Raw genomic sequence first — 21675 nt, forward strand, 5'->3', positions numbered from 1 at the left:
CTCACTCAAACCGCTCTCCCATTTGACTCCACTGGGAGTTTTGCCTGAGCGCGGATGATTGGATCGGGCCAAAATGTCAACAGAGGTGAGGGGAAGGGAAATATAGGACAAGAAAGTAACCGTTTAGTGGGTCATTTGGTTTTGTTGATCAGCTTTCAGCTTCTGTTAAACTTAATCTTTTTGGGTAGCCTCTCCCTCCCATTGATCTAAATCCGTACTTATGGAGTAAAGTGATCAGAGGCTGATCCTGTGTCAACTGAAATCAACGGCAATGCTCCTAGTGACTTCCAAGGGCACAGGAGTGAGCCGTTAACTCCCCATGCTACAGCCCTTCATGTCCTTTCTTGATGTCACATCTTGCACTTTCACTCTGGCAGGTATATCCAAAAGCCTCTGCTCCTAGAGGGGAAGAAGTTTGATGTCCGTTCTTACCTCCTCATTGCCTGCACGGTGCCTTACGTAGTATTTTTCGGCCATGGCTACATCCGACTTACCTGCACCCACTACGATGCCACTTCTGATGACCTCACTGCTCATCTGACCAATCAGGTAAGCTGAAAATATATCCATCTATCCACCCTCTGTGATCTGATTGGATGGTGCCAGGAGGTCCCCTTTGTGCCCTTAGACCAGTAAAATGATGGACTAGAGATGTCACTATTAGCAAGTGGGGAAGTTGATTTAGGTGCATTCTGGGAGGCAGTTCTGACGGAGATGGGACTCCCAAAAGCAGGGTGCCTTGAGAGGCTACTGATGTGGTTCATGAGTATGTGACCCTTGCACTTTGGCTGGTATGGGAGTGATTGGATCAGGATCCCAAATGTATTATGGCCAAATGGACAGGGTACTGGATTTGGATTCTGTTCTCTGCCACTGATCTGCTGTGTGATCTTAGGTGAGACAGTTCCCCTCTCTGGGTCTCTTTTCCCTTAGTTTGTCTTGCGTACGCAGATCGTAAGGTCTTTGGGACAGAGACAATATATCCCTTGACGGATCTGGGGCCTCAGTCGCTGGTGCTACCATAATTCAAATAAATAATAATCATGCAGCATGCAAACGTGTCTTTAATAAAGCATGCCTCTTGCTAGCTCTTGGAATTAAACCTTGATCTTTGCCAACTTTGCTACCTCCAAGTGAGACCCTTGCACTGGGCCCTGTTATCTGCCAAACGCCCAGCCCACCCTCTCTCCCGCTAGTAACAGCCCCTAAGGTGGGCAGAAGCTTCCTGTGAATGGGGAGGCAGAGGGAGAGGAGGGGGAACAAGGCAAGCTACCGAGACTCTTGGGGAAGGGGAGGAATCAGATCCAGGCTGTGAAGGGGCATCCCGGTAGGTCCTCCAGCCATTCCTATGGCATTTCGAGAGCAGCTGTTGCCCAGTACCCTGTGTTCCCCCGCCCTTCTTGGTGATTGGCACCCTGACCTCTGCCCAGGTTTTGGTGCCCTCTCCTGTCTCCCACCTGCCCTGGCGGTTGGGGCACTTACTCCTGCCCATCCCCCCAGGGGGTCTGTGCAAGGACCCATGGCAGCTAGAAGGCGGGACCTGGGCTGGGCCAGGGAGTCCTACTTGCTCCCCGGTGGCTGGCCTAGTCTCACGTGCTGCGGTGGCTGCTCCAGTCCCTCCTCCAGGTCTTGCTTTCCTCTGCCCCCGCTTCCCTCCCATGCTTGTGGGGCCCGAAATACAGCTGGATGCTGCTCAAACCCCCACAATGTATTGTGAGGGTGCAAACCAGTGGGTGGGGTGGAGACATTGATCCACCACCCCCAATATTTCCAAACACACCTGCCCACCCCCCCAGTTCCATGGCCCCATGCGATCCCCCTGCTCAACATATACCAAGCAGGGGACCAAAGTCCACCAGAGGTTTTGCGTCACACGAGGCCCACATCAGCTAGGGCTGACCCCGGCGGTAGAGAGTAAATGGGCACTTAGGAAAGAAACCACAGGGAAGAAAAGCGTTTCGCCTGTAATGCATGTGCTCCCTCCAGTGGAATGGTGTGTTCCGAAGAGCCAGGTGGGGAGATCTCCCAGGCTCGCCCGCTTTGTTTCTTGCAGGAGTTTTATTGTTATTGCAGAAGGGTAGCTCAGGACACGTATTATAGCCACTTTCTGCAATATATGCTGTTATCAACTTGTTTTCCTGGAACAGAGTTGTTTGCTCAGCTCGAGGGCTGTGCGCAGGGGATTTCAAGTGCTCAGGTGAGACCCTCTGGCACAACCGACATCAAACAAGGGACAGGTGTTTATTAGCAGAGCATAAATTACCTAGAAACCTGTCGGGAAGAGGGGGAAAGGTAACTCACCTGAGCAGCTGGCAACATGGAGGACTTTTTTTCCAACTACACTTGATTCTGTCCTTCCTCCCCCGTGCCAGGAAGGCAGCCATTTTTCTCTTGTATGTTTCAAATGTCAAGCAGAACCATTTTCCACAACGCACCTCTACGAAAACGCCCTGCAGTTGGATAACAAGGTAGCTTGCTCCCCTTGCTGCAGGGAACTTTGCTTTGCTAAACACCAGCACTGTTTTGGGTTAAATGCACAATCATCTCTAGCTTGACACAGAAAGTATAGTGTCAAAGCTTTGTTCCAAATGTATTTATCTGTAAATCTACACAGAGCCGATGACTAATTTGGCATCCCGTTTCAATGATTAATTAATTATTAATTCTTATTGTATGTGTTGTTTGTATTACCCTAGTACCTAGGAGCCATAGTAATGGACTGGGACCCCACTGTGCCAGGCACTGTACAAACACAGAACAAAAAGCCAGTCCCTCTCTCAAAGAGCCTACAGTCTATGGATGGGACAAATTCATATCTGATTTCGGTCCATTGAAGTACATGAACCAACATTAGCACATTTGGTCCACTTTTGTTTGCAGATGGACTCAAACCAAAACCCTGATTCATGTCTGAAATTCTCGCCCAGATCCCAATTTTGCTGCTGGTGCCTGTCTTAGTTTTGGATTTTACCTTCCTCTAATCCCAGCTAAGGACACATCTGGGGGAGCCGAGGTCTTGCACCTAGGACAAACGCTCCCTTTCTCCCACGCCACCTCATTAATACACCCCTGCCAGCCAGTCAGTGGCTTTCCGTCCCACGAGTCAGGCAACAGCTCATCAACAGAGAGGGGCTGATTTTGTTTCACAAGCAAGCTCAAGGGAATGTGAAAATGGATCCTGAAACCTTGGAAAGAAAGCTACTGTTGTGTCTGTTTCCATCGACAACCCTTCCCCCCCCCCCCCCCGCCGCCCTTTTTTTAAGAGCTTTGCCATGTTTTATAAACCAGCTTTTAAAGGGTCTCTCAGCCCAAATCAAATTTGTAGTTATTGAGCCAGACCCTCGGCTGGTGTAAACCAGTGGACCCCATGGAAATGATTGGAGCGCCACTGATTTACACCAACTGAGGATTTGTCCCATTATTTTTTACAAACTTGTCTTTCTCCTTTAGGCTGACCAGACAGCAAGTGTGAAAAATCGGGACAGAGGATGGGGGGGTAATAGGAGCCTATATAAGAAAAAGCCCCAAATATTGGGACTGTCCCTATAAAATCGGGACATCTGGTCACCCTATTTTCCTTTGACAAGGTGAAGTTTGTTCCATCCAGGGCTGGTCCTTGTGAGGCGCTGCTGAGGGTGCTCAGCACCTCGCAGGATCAGGCCCTCTGTTTTCAAGGGGCACGTGCTGACAGGAGCCAGTATGCACTTATCTTATGAGGACAGGTGGGAGTGGGAAGACAAAGGCTCAACAAGTGATAGGCCTCATTTGCCTCCTGCCCCGGCCAGGGGACCGTGCTTTAAACTGAAACCAGGATGAGACGCAGACAGCTCCACTAATCAGAAGTTTTGCAGCTTAGCAGCAATTGCATGGCAGATATGTTTGCAATCCTGCCCAGCTGTTGCATAAGGAGAGGGGATTTATCTCTCACTGGCAAATGCAAACACCCAGGGCTTGATAAGGCTCCACCTTACCCGAGGATTAATGAGACAGCGGAATTGAGACTTCTTCTCCCTGATTTCCTCTAGAGATACACACATGTGCATGTTTCTCAGGCGCTCTCTCTCTCTCTCGCAGCTTCCCTTCCCAGCAGAGAGACACTCTCCGGAAGTGGGTTTATTCCTGGTTGTGTGGGGGAGTGTTACACTAGGCTGGGAGCATGGCCTCGTCCTGCCTGTCGCATGGCGAGCTGGGGGGCTGTGTGTTCACAAAGAGAAATGCCTTCCTAAAAATGCCTGACGCTGCTTTAACACAGTTGCTGGGTAATGGGGGCTGCTGTAAGCATGCATCACAGGCTGCCTGCCCCTAAAGTGATATCATCTAGGCAGCAGCCAGTGGAACGGGAAGGAAAAGGATAATATGGAGCAGGGCACTGGGAGTCTGGACTCCCAGTCCCAGGGTCTGATTCTCAGTGAGTCCATTCCAGGCCTTGGGCAGGGAATGGGGAGGGGGGTTAATGTAGTTTTAAGCCACCTTTGGGGCATTCTCTGTGTTCTGGGGCCATACAGGGGCCTGCCCCCCGATGAGGCTGTTTCTCATGGGTCTGCATGGGGCCCTGGGAAGCCGAGAATAGCTGCAGTACAGTGCCATGGTCCCAGCGGGCCTCCAATCCAACCCTTAGTCCCGGGGCTGCAAGCAGGGCTGGGGTGGAGCACTGTGGGGGACTGGGGAGAGGCTTGTGTAGCGAGCGTTCTCAGGGGGATGTTTATGCCCACTTCAAGCAGCATCACAAGGCTTTAATGCAACTGAGAATCAGGCCTCTGGACTCTGTTCCCAGCTCCGTCACTGACTCGCTGTGTGTCACTTCACCTCCAGGCTGGGAAGCAAATGGACTTTCAGGCTTGGCTATGAGGCGCTTTCTAGCAGGTCCTCTGTGCACTGTGACTGCTAGCTAAGACTCTGGGTGGGCTCAGACTATCTTTGTGTCCACACTGCACCCCTAGTTCTGATTGCATCCGGGCTGCCTGAAACTTGTGCATTCAGGGATTGATCCTTCGAGGCACTGAGCGCCCTTAACACCCACTGACTTCAATGGACATTGAGGGTACTCAGCACCTCACAGGAGGACTTAGTAACATTCTGCAGGATCAAGCGTTAGGACTCTAGGTCTGATCTCACCCACCCTCATATTTCCCATGGTGTCAGTAAGCTCACTCATCTTAGCAATTCAAGGGGCTGACCTGCACCCTGGCCTCCAAGAGGCCAATGGGAATTGTGGGTACCCAGCACCTTCCCGAGCAGGGTCCCAAAGCAAAACATGAGGTAAACAAGTCTGGAACTTCCAGCTGGGAATTCTGACATGGGAGCCAGAGCCCTAAAGCCATCAGAGCTAAACCCTCTGAGCAAGGGTGCTTGGGAAGAACAGACTGGCCACAACTCCTAGCCCAGAGCGTTCCTTCTGCAGTTCTCACTTGGATCCGCTTGTTTTCCCATCTCTTGGGCCAGGTGGCAACTCAGAACCTATGGTCTGAGTCTGGTTTCCTTATGACCATTCCTCTCTTCCCCTCCCCATTCCTCATTGCAGGGAGGGGGAAATCTAAGCCTTTTAACTAACCATCCCTTCGCTTTCTCCATCCTCCCTTCCCCCCCAGTACATGCAGAAGAAAAACCCCCTGTACAGTCAGCTGAAGGAGGAGACGGTGTGGCGGATGGAGCGCTTTAACAGCTACGTTAATGATAAATTCAGGCAAGCCAAGGGCCTCCCCAAGGACTGGGTCTTCACCGTGTTCACTGTGAGTGTATGGGGAGCCTGTGTGCGTGTGCGGTGTTAATTAGGATTCCTGGAACAGGAGGGAGGGCAAATCTGCTTGCTTCTCAGATGCCTGAGGGGAAACAGAGGGGCATCAAGTAAGGAGAAGGTATTGGCAACACCATAGTAACCGTTTACCAGCAGATGCTGAATGCGGCAGCATTTTACTGTTAAAAACCACCCTAAAAATGTGCATCAGAAACTACTGGAGTCTTTCATCTTGTTCATGTCAATGTAGTTTTTATTTTTACATCACACTTTGAGGTGACTTGTCATGAAAGAGGGCGATGGGCAGCAATTACCTGGAGCAGTGCTCTCGTGTTATCCATGGTTTCAATCCAATGCCACGGTTCTACAGTGAAAAGTCAAGGGGCGTCAAAGAGATGTGTAGATTGACAGGACTCAAGCCGAAGTGTGACTGCACTTTTGAAGGCCTTTGTATAAGCCCATTCATTTATGGCCTGATCCCAATCACATACACTCTGTTCTTGCAGTGGGATGCTCAGATTGTGGCTGGATAACCCCTCCTGTCATGAAGAGTGGAGCAGACCTAAAAGGCTTGATTTCCACCCCGCACTCCCATCTTGCACAGGCCGAGAGGGGAAGAAAGTTAGGGACAGAGTCTCTGGGGCCATCCAGTTCATCAGCCTGACCCTGATGATGCAGTAAGGTTCCACGCAGCTTGAAACATACGCTGTGGATGGAAATGAAGGGAGCAGAGCTCAGAAAGGACAAGGGCTGTTAAGCTTTGTTGTGGTTCTGCTGTTGTTTAAAACGACACCCAAAGGAAATTAAATGCTAAAAACCTTAAGATAGCATTAGGTTTTTCACTCAAACCTTAGGGAACCAGCTAGGAAGCAACTCGGGCTAAGTTTGCCAAAAGTTTCACTACGGTTCTGAAATCTTTCCACCAGCCTGGGTTCAGGTTATTGGACAGAAACCATAAAACACAATCATTTCAGCTCAAAACCAAGCAAAACCTGGCAGTGTCTGCTCCATTTTGCCCTACGTTTTTGGCTTCCTGAACCCACACCTCAGAGCACAAAACTCAGGGAGTCTGTGAATCGTCAATTGCCACATTTGTCCCCAAGTCTGGTTGTCCCTTTTAGAAGAGTAAATGAAGAAGTATTTCTCGGAAGTTTATAAACACTTGTTCTGAGTGAGAAGCCAGGCTCAGTTCCATGGTGCAGTCAGTGTGATAGCACCATGGAGTAGCTAGGTTCAAAAGAAGCCCTCAAGGAGGAAGTCAGAGAGATGGGTGAAGGTTGAATATTATGCAAGGACCCCTTTTATCTGGTAAGCAGTATTTTTCCTCAAGCTTCCTACCAGAGAAGGTGTACAGGGGGTGGCTGTCTGCTTGAAGATGGGAAGGCTTGTGAGGAAATGTTCACAAGCCAACAGGGTCCAGGGATCTTATGATCTCAGCTGGAATGGCTCCAGTGTCTGCCTAATATGAGAAAATCCACACTGGAGATAGTGGGTGTCTCTGGAAAAAAACACTTACATGGGAAAATCCTGCCCTGAGATGTGGGTTTTGTGCCCCATTTCACATGTGATTTGGCTCTCAAATCCTCTCATTTTACAAACCTGGGAAACCATCTCTATAGTGACAGGGAAGGGTAAAGTTTGCTGGGCCAGTTGGTTGCATCGCGACTAAGATGCTGTGCTCCTGTGTGTTTGGACTGACCCTAAGAGGCCGTTATCGTGTGTCTTTCAGAAGAGAATGCAGCAGATCATGTTGCAATGCTTCCTGGCTGTCAAATCCAAGCTGGAATGTAAACTGGGCTACTTTGATCTCATTGGCTGTGATTTCTTGATTGACGAAGACTTTAAGGTATTTAGCAAAATCTTGTTCCTTTCATGCATGCAGCCGCTTCTGAGGAGGAAGAAGCCAAATGTTTAACAGCGCAGAGCAGCCCTTCCATAAGAGTTTAGGGTGGGAAGTGAATACTTTATCCAGTTAAAACTGTGATTGGAATTTGGGCAGGAATGTGGATTTAATAGCGAAAAATATCAAGGGATCTTTAGTGACCAGAAGCCCCCAGTCTCAATTTTACATCGCCTCTGAAAGATGTCGGGCTGGATACTCAGCTTGTATAAGTCAATGCATCTGCCTTGACTTCAAAGGAACTATCCTGATTTACACCAGCTGAGTATCTAGCATCGAAACTCCGACAACACAGAGACCCTTTCAAGGCTATGCTGGGGCATTGGCTCGTTACTGATCATCAAATCACCAGCAGAACTTTCTAGATGTTCCTTGTAGGTTTTTCATCCATGTACTGATCCATCCCAATCCAACTTAGCTTGTGAGAACTGATAGAATCACAGAATAAAACGGTAAATTGGGAAGTACAGACAGAGAAAGAAAGCTAGAAGAGAGGGGAAGGACTGGCTACAACCATCACGTTGCCTCAAAGCATCAAAGTCCTATAGAACCACCTGGCCTGGACACAACAGAAAGCTATCTGGTTTACTTTGCTTTTGTAGACCTGTTGCTAATGTAGAAGCTAACTCAAACATATTCCAGCAAACCCTACTACAGAATGGCAGTCATGTATGCAGCACAGGGCATGGTGCCCACACAATAGTGTCCTTTGTGCAGGAAATCTATGGCAAGAGAGAGTTAATGGCAAAGACACAGAAACTGGCACGTCTCAAATTTCGGTGACAACTGTCTTTTTGCAATGTTGGCATGCAAAGCCCTGGCTGTGTAAACCTGATATAGAAAGGGAGATCCAATGTCACTCTAGTCTGGCAATCCCTCTGTGGTTAATTAAAAGCGTTAGCTCCACTTCAGTGAAAACATGGCCCCTGGAGACTATTACGTCTCTATGTATTTTGTATATGGACGGATAAACAGATCGGTTACTTTAGAATGGTTTGATCTATAACCGTGGTGGGGATTTCAGTGCTGAGAAACTGGAGACCCAGCAGTGCTGAGCAGGTTTGGAAGTCTGTTAAAATGGGGAAAGGGAGTAAAGCAGGACTATATGTCTGTATTTGTGTATTGCAGGCTATTCCTTGTTCTCTTGTCCTGTAGGGAGACAATGAACCTGATTCTCTGTTCATGTACACCACTGTCAATTAGAAAAAACTTCACTGAAGTCAGTGGAGATACCTCAGGGTAGAACTGGTAGAAGAGAGAGGAGACTCAGGACCAGTGCCTTTAACCCAGTGTTAATGGTCTGTTGAAGTTTGTACGAATACCATGGTTGCTGGGGTGATTGGGTAGTTCCTGGCTGGGCTTCCTGTTGTGTAGGGATCTGCACCCATAAGACACAATGGGCCTGGTTCTCCTCTTCGCCATACACCAGAGACTTCAGTGGCATCTGATTCACATCAGAGTAAATGAGGTGCCTGAATGTGCGGTGTTCTGCCCCAGAGCAGGGCTCCCCTTCTAAAGGGGCAAGGCTGTGATGTTCAAGTTTCTCATGTTCCAAGGGCCCACATGCATTGGAGTGGCTGTAAAAGGGGGTGGAGGGACAGGCTGGATGGCTGAAGGGCTTGATAGTGGCAGGCATCACCTTGGAGTTCTGTTACGTCTTCAGCTCCAGTCCAGGATGAAAGGGATTGAAAGGTGTTGCCATCTGATGGATTTCCAATGGCCTAGATGATACAAACCGGGGTGTGTGTATGTGTGTCTTTAGGACAGTGCAGTGTGTCCCCCTGGTTGTCAGTCTAAGCTGGGAAGCCAAGGGCTAACCGGGTCTCACGGATGGAGCTGTTCCCTCACACCAGGAACTCCCTCCGGAATGAGGAATGTAGGTGGGACAGGGGGAAGCTTGCATCAACGATGCTTGTGCTGAGGTGTGCTATAGATACAGACGGTCTCCCCCAGAGCCGAGCATCCAGCACCAAACTCACATACACACAGTTAAAGGAGTGAATTGATGGGAGGGAAAGTGCTGGTAGAAAGGGCTAATATTAGCTTTCTCCCATCTATGTCCTTCCTTCCTCCTTGTTCCAAATGCCTAGACACTCCTGAATCAGTCCCCAGTAGGGCTCCAGGGTCCTGCATTTGGCTGGCGCAGTCTTTGAAAGGCATTTCTGTCCCAGAGCATGGTCTGCAGCACATTGGTTGCAGCGTGCACGCAAACAGGGCCCGTGGAAAGGACCCACAACCCCTCTGCAGCACCGACCACTCTTGTCTCAGCCGCAAGGAGGAGGGCATGGGGGCGCAGTGCTTGTTGAGCACAGCTGTTCTGCCTCCTCAAGTAGTTTTGCCAAGACCCAGGGCTTAGGGGGAGTTCATTTAAATGGTCTCCAGTCAGGGAAGCAGTTGACAGGAAGGATTGCATCAGCCAGGCAGAAGGGCTGCTCTCCTCAAGGGCCGCTGGGAGGACAGGCGTGTAGCTCTTTTAGTAGCAATAAAGGGATTCAGCCAGCCAGCCACGGGAGAGCAGACTCCAGCTTCGCCTGCCAATTTGTGAAAGCCAAACACGTTGGGGATAAAGGGCCAAAATCACCCCTGCGGTGAGCAGGTGCAGTTCCATTCATTTCAATGGTACTGCTGCCCACTCGCTCCTGGGATCGTTGGGTCCTTGGAGTGGTGCTCCAGAGAGATAGATGGTTCCAGGCCAATTTCAGGAGCTCAGGATAAAACCTGCTTTACAGCTTCCGTCTTCAGGGGTGGGGGGAATCTGCCAGCTAACTTTGTGATCTTTGGCAGCACTAATTGGTTCCCTTGTGGGGAGTTCAGCAGAGACTGAAGGCCCCTCTCAATACTCCAGTGCGCTCAGGATTTCAGCCTCATCCACAGTGTAACATGAGACCAGGCCTCTTTAGTATTATTATTAATCAGCTGCAGTGCGGTGATTGTGCATCAGGACCCCATCACGGCGAGGTGCTGTACAAACATGGACCAAAAAGATAGTCCCTGCTCCACAGAGCTCTGGGCTTGGGACCGGACTCAGAACCAGCCCTGCAAAGCTGCTTCTGAACTGGGGATTCACATGCAAAATAAGCACAAATCTCTGCCCCCCCCAGGACCGCAAAGGGATGAAGGAGTTTGTGTCTGAGGTTGCAGCTGTAGCTGGTATCTTCTTAATTAGTTATGGAGGCTAAATCTTTTAAATGTTACTTTCCTGGCAAGAACGCACGCTCCAAGGTAACCCACACAGATCACTCTGTGTGTGTTTGTGTGTATAAGCACATGCATTCCCCCACCCCACACGGTGTATGCATTGATGGAACCATATTTACTCCACAACTAGTTTCAAAGGCAACACAAGAGATAACACAGAGCAAGCTCAGGGGGGCGCCAAGAGCAGCAGAATAACCACTACCCCTTGTAGCTTTTGTAAGCGCTGCCTTTCCTTGACAAAGCCACTGGCTAAAAGACGCAACATGGCAGGAGTTTTACGTGCCACGGGAAAACTAAACTGCCTGAGGGAGCGTAAATGGCATCACCCAACAGGTATGCCCTAGAGAACAGGACTGGAGGAAAAACAGTATGGAAGCACAAATTCCCTTGTTTATGTCCAGAGAGTAAAAAGATAATTTGGTTATTTTATTTTTAAGCATTACCTTTGTTTGGTGTTGGGATTTTGCTTCTTCTGCAGTTCATAGGATTAAATAGCTCTTTAGATCTTCAAGGCACTGTATCAACATTAACTAATTCATCTTCACAACACCCTTCCTAGGCTGGTAAGTTGCAGTGTTCCTATTTTGTACATAAGGAAACAGACACAGAAGTCAGAAAGTTAAACTAACAAACACCCCCTTCCCACCCACCACCCATCCAGGCACTAAAACAAATACCCAGATTTTCAAACAAGCTGAGCACAGGGGGTGCTAGGCCCGTTTGAAAATCTCAGTGGAGGTGGGGTCTGTTGGGGGCCGAGTGCATCTGAACATCTGACCCTTATTTAGGTGGCTAAATGCAAGCTGAGCTTTTTTGAAAATCTGTCCCCGAGAGGCCAAGGGTGTGTAGGCCCTTAAAAATGCAGCTAGGCATCTAATGGGATTCTCAAGAGCACCTAGCGCTAGCTCACATCGATTTCAATGGGAATTAGGCGCCTACATTGCTTAGGTGCATTTGAAAAGCCCACTAGGCACCTATTTACATCTTTAGGCACCTAAAAATCCCTTTGCAAAACTGGCCCTAAATGAGTTGTCCAGAACCACAAAGAACACCAGTTTCAGAGAGAGGCAGAACTCAGAAACTCATGGATTCTGGCCAAGCACTCAGACCCCACCTGGCTTTTCTTATGAACAAGCTAAGTTGAGGCACCATTAGAACAAAACAAAAGGGAATAATGCAGCTTTCGCTCCAGTTCTATACATCTCAAAGGTCTTAAAGCTATGGGACAAATAACGGAGGCCTGGTTTCGATCTCACTGGCGCTGGCGAAGAGCAGGAGTATTTCCACTGAAGTCAGTAGAGTGTGACACCTGGTGTGCGTGAGAACAAACCCTTGTATATCATAGGTTGCGAACAGGTGCATCAAATGAAGTTTTGGAATAGCCTTCCGAGGGAAGTAGTGGGGGCAAAAGATCTATCTTGCTTTAAGATTAAACTCGATAAGTTTATGGAGGAGATGGTATGATGGGATAACATGGTTTTGGTAATTAAATATTCATGGTAAATAGGCCCAATGGCCTGTGATGGGTTTTGGATGGGGTAAGATCCAAGTTACCTGGGAAAGAATTTTCTGTAGTATCTGGCTGATGAATCTTGCCCATATGCTCAGGGTTTAGCTGATCGCCATATTTGGGGTCGGGAAGGAATTTTCCTCCAGGGCAGATTGGAAGAGGCCCTGGAGGTTTTTCGCCTTCCTCTGTAGCATGGGGCACGGGTCACTTGCTGGAGGATTCTCTGCTCCTTGAGGTCTTTAAACTACAATTTGAGGACTTCAATAGCACAGATATAGGTGTGAGGTTTTTTTTGTAGGAGTGGTGGGTGAAATTCTGTGGCCTGCGTTGTGCAGGAGGTCAGACTAGATGATCATAATGGTCCCTTCTGACCTAAATATCTATGAATCTATGAATCTATAAATGCAGCCGTAATTACATGCCCAGCAATAAATTCCATGTGGGCTTGAATATTAGAGTCCACTGGGAGATGGGACACCAGCACTATCCCCTATTATTTTCAGAGACCCCCAAATAAATCTTTACTTTCCACTTGGCCAGCTGCTACAATTAAGCAGTGCACAAAGGACCACACAGTTTATGGGACGTCACTTCGCAAGGTCGTAATTCTTAGGGAAAAGAATCAAACTCTCACCCAAACTTGCATTTCTTCTGAGCCCCAAAGCTCAGACCCCTGAAGCAGTAGGAGTTGTGGGTGCAGAAGGAACACAGACTCGGGTCCTTTGGTAGCTGTTATCTGCAAAGTAACACGGAACAAATTCTAGCCACAGGTGCTCAGAGGCTACAATGATGAGAGCTGTATATGAACCCGAACAGAACAGAAGAAAGATTAAGTAGCTGATAATAAAAGGTCATTTGTCAAATGCTGACTGTATCTAGTGCCATTTAAAGAACGAATGAAGGCATGGGCCCAGCCTTGAGGAGCTTGCAGTTTATCAGCCACCTTTCATAGGTTAAAAAGCCAGGAGAGGAGGGATGGTCCAGTGGTTATGGACTCAGGAGCCCAGGGTTCAATTCACTGATCTGTAGAGGTTTGGTTTCCTGCCTGACCTTGGGCAAGTCACTTTGTCTCTCTGTCCATCTGCAAAGTGGGAATAAAAGTACGTCCCTACATCACAGGGTTGTTGTGAGGATGAATACATTGAAAACATATGAGAGACTCAGAAGCTATACCAGTGGTTCTCAACTTATTTTCCATTGTGGGTCATACAGGCAGCTCTCTCTGTGTTAGGTGGGCCGCATCCACACAATATATATACTGCCTGTATGGCCCTGAGGATGTCACATGGGCCGCAGCTGTGTGCTGATTGGGCCACAAGCAGCCCACAGGCCACGGGTTGAGAACCACTGAGCTATACTGATGCGGGCCATATAAGATAGGTAGCATGGACAGCTTTGCTCCTTCTGTCTGTTTCACTTGAAAGCATGAAAGGGAAACAAGAAACTAATCCAGACATTTCATAGAATGATAGACTATCGGGGTTGGAAGGGACCTCAGAAGGTCATCTAGTCCAACCCCCTGCTCAAAGCAGGACCAATCCCCAATTTTTGCCCCATCCCTAAATGGCCCCCTCCAGGATTGAACTCACAACCCTGGGTTTAGCAGGCCAGTGCTCAAACCACTGAGCTATCCCTCCCCCCCTGTAAAGGTTCATCTGTCAGTACAAAATCTTATGATCTTGTATTTGGGGGGCGCTGAGCAAAGTTTTCAAAGATGGGAAAAAATATTTGCCAGAAGCTATCAATGGAGTTTCAGTGCCCTCTTGTGGTACCGGTAAAACATTTTCATTTCAATGAGAGCTGGCTTTGCTTTCGTTTCTACTCTCCTGAAGGAGACAATCCACATTTCAAAGCCCCTTTTGTGTCTTTTCATTTTCCAGAACAAACTGAGAATTCAGAGTTTTATTTTTCCTCTCAGTAAAAGAGGGGGAGAGGTGAAGGTAAAATTACTGCATCAACCCTGCCTAATTCAAGTGATTTATTTCTAGGGGAAGGCAGGAATACTTATTGAGGAAGACACACTGGCTGCTTCTAATGATGGGCTCTTTCTCCACAGCATTTCAACAACAGAGCACTAGTCAGTCCTAGGAACGTGCGTAAGCACCCTTTTCTGCCTCCCGGCAAATGGCTGAATGCTCTGAATCTCCCGGCAAGTTCTCAGCATGAGTTGGAGAACCTGTGCTGGAAGCAGAGGCTGAATAGAGGGGTTTAGCTCACTGGGCTTTACATTTGTTGGGGTTTTAATAAAACCGTGCACAACTCAGTTGCTTTGTTTTGTAAAGATTTGTATGAGCGTTTGCTCTGGTTTCACCACTGCTGTGTCTTACTTGCACCCTTGGATTTGAAAGAGCCTGACAAGTGAAAGGAAACTAAGCTGAATTTAACCCAGACATGCAAAGTCAATGTTTCACGTGGTTTTCAGCTGAAACCGAAACTTGGCCCTAGTCTTGCTCAGAACTCAAGCCCTGGAATCAAGGCCCTGGGTCCATTTGAAACTAACCCCTCACTGGGCTTAAACTTGATCTCAGGCTCACTTGAAATCAGGCTTGTCAAAGCTTCACCCCTAACTACCCACACAACTTTGCCACAGGTTCATTCCAAACTCATTTGACAGATGTTATGGAAGCACTATATAAAAAAGACCCAGGTATAGATACTCATGTATATGTAGATAGTTAATATAAAGAGTACAAAATAATATGTAGGGTTTCACTAACTTAGTAAGCTCAGTAAAGCTGGTGTAGATAAGCCCTGCAAATGGCTACCTCTTAAATCTTATGACAGATTCATGAATTTCAGCAAACCTCACAAGTGTCTGTTTTTTAATGAAACCACAAGCTTGGTGAACCGTCACCTGACTGCAGGGCTCGTTATGAAAGTTTTGCACAGCGCTAGTCAGATCACAGTCAGACCGGAGACGTGGTTAGCCCCTTGCTTATGTTTTGGAATGTGTTGACTTGAATTCATGCCGCCTATTCTCACGCTCATGAATCAGCATCAGCGCAAACTGTGGGAGAATAAATGTAGCTTTCAGGCTCTTGTCTATGCTCATCTCTTTTTAGGTCTGGCTCCTGGAGATGAACGCAAACCCTGCGTTGCACACCAACTGTGCAGTGCTGCAGGACATCATCCCCACTGTGGTCAATGGGACTCTGGGTAAGTAAAGAGCCCTGCAATCCAGGCCTAAGCTTCCCCAATGCTCTCCATGAGACATGTCCACCTGGAGCAAAGGCACAACAACATGGCTTTGGGCATTATACAGAATAGGAGTCAAGTCAGGGTCTCTTTGCATAAGGGTTTTCATGGATCTCAAACTCTGGATGGGGTCTAATGCCCATTGCAATCAATGGACAGACCTGCTGGCAAAACTGGTGTGGGCCCCTTTGTGCACTAAGGCTGGGACTCTCAAAAGCACTTATGGGACTTAGTCCTATTGACTTTCAGTGGGACTTGTGCTTTTGAAAATCCTACCCTAACCGAGACTGCTTAGGAATATTGCTGTTTGTAGCCACCTGCTCATTCAGGGCAGAACATGTTTCTGAAGATGTTTTCGCTTACTTTTATGTAAAATGTGTGGGCTACGTTTTTATAAACAGTCCTTCAAATTGTACCCGTACGTTCCTGCAAGTGCAGCTTTCACATGCATTCTTTTGCAGGCACAGGAATTAGCAACATGCATGCACAGTCTATCCGACTTGGGCGTTTATATGGCTCCCATTAGCATAGTATCTTTAATGTATTTATCCTCACAGCAGCCCTGAAAGGTAGGGCAATGCTATTGTCCCCCTTTCACAGATGGGGGACTGAGGCACAGAGGAACTTGTGAGTTGCACAAGAGGTTTGTGACAGAGCAGAAATTAAAGCTGAGTCTCCCACAGCCCGCTCTAGCATTCTAGCCACTGCACCACCCTTCTGTTCTCAGCGTACATTTATGCATGCTGAGCGAACACTTTGCCGCCTGTGTGAGCTATTTGCACACACACACACGCAATTTGCACACGACAAATCAACTTTATACAGACAGCATTATAGATGTTTTCTGCAGTCTGGTGTGTAACATGGGAAGTGCGTGTGTTTGGGCAAGATGGGTTATAGTGTCCTGACTGTGCTTCCTTTCATAGATATGACTGTTGTGTGTAGAGGGTGTTATGCTGGGGTATTTAGTCATGTCCTGACTGTGTGTCCTTTGGGTGACTTAGCTGTGTTTTGTGTGGTGTGCAGTGTAGTTTGGGATGCATGTGCGTGTGTAGAGGTGTTTAGCCATGTCATGACTATGTCTTCTCTCTGTGTGTGTGTGTAGAGGTGTTTAGCCATGTCATGACTATGTTTTCTGTCACAGATTTGGCTCTTGAGATTTTCAACAAGAGCTTGAAAGGCCAGAGGATTTTGCCTTTGCAGACACAGTGTCATTTTGTGCTGCTCCATAACGGGGGTACGTCTGAAGCTGGACTGAGACCCTCAAAGACCAGGAACGCCCTGGGTATCTCTAGGAACCAAAGGTCACTGACGGAAAGCACCAGCCACCTCGCTCGGCATCCTCCCAAAGCATCAGAGAAGCCTCCAAAGAAACCAAGTGGTCCTGGAGAAAACACCATCTCCACTCCTCAGAAGGTTTCCCAGAAAACTGTCTTAAATATGCCCCAGGTGCAGAACACTGATATACGCAGCGCCTACGCCTGCCATCCTTTCAAACCCACAGTCCAAAGCGGCCAGGTGAGCAGTGCTTGCAGCCAGTACATTATCAAGCCTGTGGCAGTCTCAGAGGAAGGTAGCCTGGCAAAGTTCAGCACAGACGATGGCTCAGAGAAGGACACGGCCAGCACTATTGTTCCCACAGCTGCTGCTTCAAAAGAGACCGCCTATGGCATGTGGTTACAGCAGACCTTTGGGATTAAATCTCCCACATCCCCTAAAGAAGACCTGGCCTTCACCAGCTCCCAGATGGTCTTTCTGCACCTCCACTCCAAGGTCTCAGGTGGCCTGCCTTGCTGGGAAGGCCACTCCAAGTCACTCTACCAACCCCCGATCCACCCCACAGCCCAGGAAACACCATTGACCAATGACAGCAAAGCAACGGCTGCATCCCAGTGCACCGAGCCACCTCCAGACGATCAGAAAAAGGTGTCCCATCGCGGGTCTTAGACTGAGATCACTGTGTGTTGAATACATGATGCTTTCCCATGAGGAACATAAAAAAAAAACAACACATTCTATATATCTGTGACGTATCTAAGCATTTTTTGGAAACGGTCACTGACTTTTAAAAGCTATTTTGTTATTTTAGAAGAAAGAGAGAGATGATTGTGCAATACACTGGCTACTGACCACCAATGTAACACCCCCCCGCCACCATCAATCCAGTTCACTCCCCTCCTCCTGCACACAGCTGTCAATTTAGAAAGACCATTGCACTTTGTTTTTTGTTTTTTTAAATCATAGCCTTATCCTGTAAATCCATGGAATGAGACTGAAACCACAGAGTGTGATGTCCTCTTCCAGAGTGTTTCTTTTAATGGCAGCTGAGCAGACTCAGTTATACCCACGTTTATGTATGTAATGTGCACTCCTAATCATGTCTTATTCCAGATATATTCGCACGTGTTATTGTTTATGCACCATGCACTCATGTGCTAGGGATCTATTATTCACAATTCTATTCGCATGATCGTATAGAGCCATGGGTCTCAACCTATTTACCATTGTGGGCCGCAGATGCAGCGCTCTGTGTTTAGTCAGGCCACATCGACACAATATCTATACTACCTGCATGGCCCTGAGGATGTCACATGGGCCGCAGCTATGTGCTGTTTGGGCCGCAAGTGGCCCACAGGCTGCGGGTTGAGAACCACTGGTATGGAGGTCTGGTGTCCTTAGCCTCTGTTTGCCAGCTGGGCATGGGCGACAGGGGATGGATCACTTGGTGATTCCCTGTTCTGTTCATTCCCTCTGGGGCACCTTGCATTGGCCACTGTCAGGAGACAGGATACTGGGGTAGATGGACCATTGGTCTGACCCAGTCTGGCCGTTCTTATGTTCTTCTGTCAGTTAAACGAGTGAGATTTCCCAGCCCTCTCTTGCATGGTCTGCAGAGAGATGGTACACGCCACTTCCGCCTGGGATGAATCATTCCCCCCATCTTGCTGCACTTTGTTCAGCCTCTCCCACAGCTACAAGGAGCCACCCTCTTCTCTGGACACCACACAGTGGCAGGGAACGAGGCACAGGTCCTCCAGCTCTGACCACTCAGAGGTGTGGTCTTTTCCAAGCCCCTTTTTGCTCTGCAGAAGGGTCAGCGGGAGGTCCCCACGCAACAAACTAGTCCCAAGTGAGTCACCTCCATGATGCTTGGAACCATAGCAGCTCGAAGGCAGGACTTCCGAACAGCATTCCTGTTTGCATTGAAACATGAGTGGGCTAGTGTGTAAAATCCTGCCTGTATGCATTTAATAATCCTACTTAAATAGCATCGTATGAACCTGAACAGAGCCGCACAACGCCCCTTCCCCCCACACGTGCTTCGCGTGCAGTAAGCCCCCATTTTATAGAGATGTGATGCCTCCCTATCACTGTGTAAAAAACACCTTCCCCATCCCATCCCGCACAACCCTGGCCAGAGCAGGAATCGTTCCAAATGATGTGCGAGGCTGGAGGGCAAAGGAGACCTAATGTCCCAGGTTGTTCCTGATCATCTCATCCTACCATAGCGTGTCATTCAGGGCTCGTGAGCCTCCTCTTCCCTGGCTCTCAGCACTCAATAATTTCCCTTCCAGGGCATATCCCCGGATCTGTGTGAGCATAAAGTGATCCCATTACCAGACCCTGCACTTTCCCAACCGCCATGTGTGGCTCCCTCCAATCCCAGCACATCCCCAGTAAATCACAGGTAAGCCCCTCGTGTCATTGGCAGAGGGCACAGGACCCACCCTTTGTGTTCTCCTCTCCGATCTGGTGGCAGTGAGTCTTGCAAAGCGTCTCTGCACAAGGTGCTCGCGCAGAGGGAGGGAATTTCCTTGGCTTCTCCCGCCCCATACAAACCAACCACTGTTTGCAGCCCTCATTCTTTTCTGAGCATGGTGAAGCCAGACACGGAAAGCCAGTGCTCTGCTAGCTCCAGCTGAGCTGAGGCAGCCGTCTGTCTTTAGAACCATCAGACATCTCAGAGGTTGCGGCATGAGCTTCCCTGGCTATTCCAGAGCCAGCCTGCCTCTCCAGCGGTGCTTAAATCACTAGTGTGGACAAGGTGCCAGCAGTGACCTTCTTGCCTGGGCCTGCTTTGAGCCACTGTGATTAAAACACCCACAGCTGGTCTACAGTACCGGACCCACTGGTGGACCTAAAGAAAGGCTCGTATGGCCCCCCTGAGTAGCAAGGGCCTTGCAGTGGGGGCCAGGGCTAATGCAAACATTCATTTCCCCTGGACCAAGGATTTTTTTTCTGCTGATAACTGGCCTGGCCCAAATCAAATATCTTGAGCTAAATTCCTCTCTGGTGTGTTTCCATAGAACTCAATGGAGTTACATCATGGAGGAATGTGTCACTTTGGTTGCTGATGGTTTTATTGCTTGAAAATCCCTGATGGGTTATGGCCGCAGATCACTTACACTGGGGGATAGAGGTAGGCAAAACACCTAAAACTGGGGACCTGAGCTCCTTTGAATGTAGAGACTGAGGGCTATTGGATTTGGAGATCCCCATCCAAGGTTGGATCCTAAACCAGAAGCAACCTGCCTTCTGGTTCTGATTTGGATGAAGCCAAACTCTTGGAAGAAGAGGCTTTTCCCATGAGATTTTGGCCCAAGATGGCAGAAATCTTGCTAAAACCAACCAGCTCACATGGCTTCAGCTCATGAGATTTCACCTCCTTCAGTTCCCAACCTTCACCCCAGCCTTGATCTGGAACCAAACTCTCAGTTTTGCTGGCGGTGAGGGCTGAGTATAGACTGATCTTCCCCAGTGAATACCACTGGACTAATTAATGCAAATCAGAGCAGTCCTGATTCCACATACTGCAGCAATGTCACTGTACACTGCAGGGTTCTTCAGTTTCTCTGGCATAAGGCTGTTATAAAGGGACTGTGTGCACCCTTGGCCCACCCAGCGACGCTTGACGCTCCAGTCAGCCGCAGGGGAACATTTCTCATGCAGGAAGTGTTGTGAAACTCAGCAGCGAGCACCGGGTGCTGTTTTCAGAGAGTGGGGAGGAGTCAGACATACAGTTTGCTGCTCTGTGGGATGGTGACACCCCACCTCAGAGCATCACTAGACAGCCCTCCACAGCTGCTTCCAGCCCTTTCAGTTCTGTTTGTGCCTGTGCATTAAAAAAAACCAAAACCACCCCCCATATGTGTTAACCCTTTCATGTCCATGAGATGCAGGACATGAGGTACATCTAACAAAGTAGATTACTGCTCCGGCTGCCAGTGAACCCTGACCAAAACCCAGCTCCTCTCCTAAGATCCCCCAAACTTTGGGGACGTTCAGATCCAGGTCCAAATTTTACAGCTGACTCTCTGCCTCTAAAATGGGCCAAACCAAATCCCAGATCCTCGCACTCCTGAGCATTGAGGATGTTCAGATTTGGGTAAGAACTTCACAGCTCTGCTTAGAACCCTGCTTAGAACCCTGAGCCCAATGGTTCATCCTCAGTATCCCAAGAGGGAGGACAAGGATCAAGTCAGTTCAGTTCCCATCTCTACCTAGGGAGGTGGTGGAATCTCCATCCTTCGAGGTTATTAAGGCCCGGATTGACAAAGCCCTGGCTGGGATGATTTAGTTGGGGCTGGTCCTGCTTTGAGCAGGGGGTTGGACTAGATAACCTCCTGAGGTTTTGTCCAACCCAAATCTTCTATGATTCTCTCTCCTTTTCCCCCTTCCTTCAGCAGCTCCTCTTTCCCTTTCCTCTTCCTCTCCCTTCACTGTCTTGAAAGAGCCCCCTCTTGCATTGCCCACCAATCCCTCAGGTACTAGGAGAGTCACTATCTGACTGGCCAGCATTCAAATAAAACCAAACCCTTCGTTGTATAGAATCCCAGAAATACAAAGAGGAAAAGGGCCAATATTCAGGCCCATCTTCCCCACCCACCCTGGCCCTGCACAGCCCCATTCTCAGTCCAGTTTTAAATAGTCTCCCACACTCCTCTAGGGAGACGCTTCCATACCAAGCCCTGTGGCAGAGCAATGTCCCATTCCCATCGTCTGCGCTGTCTACACAGACTGTTCAGAGCCCTTCCATGGCTAAACACCCGCCCTAGAATTTACTTACATGGCTTGTCCCACCACCTTACTCATCCATACATCAACTGTACCAGTTGCTTTTCAGCCCTTTGCTGAGGA

This window comes from Eretmochelys imbricata, chromosome 18, assembly GCF_965152235.1.
Source record: "Eretmochelys imbricata isolate rEreImb1 chromosome 18, rEreImb1.hap1, whole genome shotgun sequence".
Classification (NCBI taxonomy): Eukaryota; Metazoa; Chordata; order Testudines; family Cheloniidae; genus Eretmochelys; species Eretmochelys imbricata.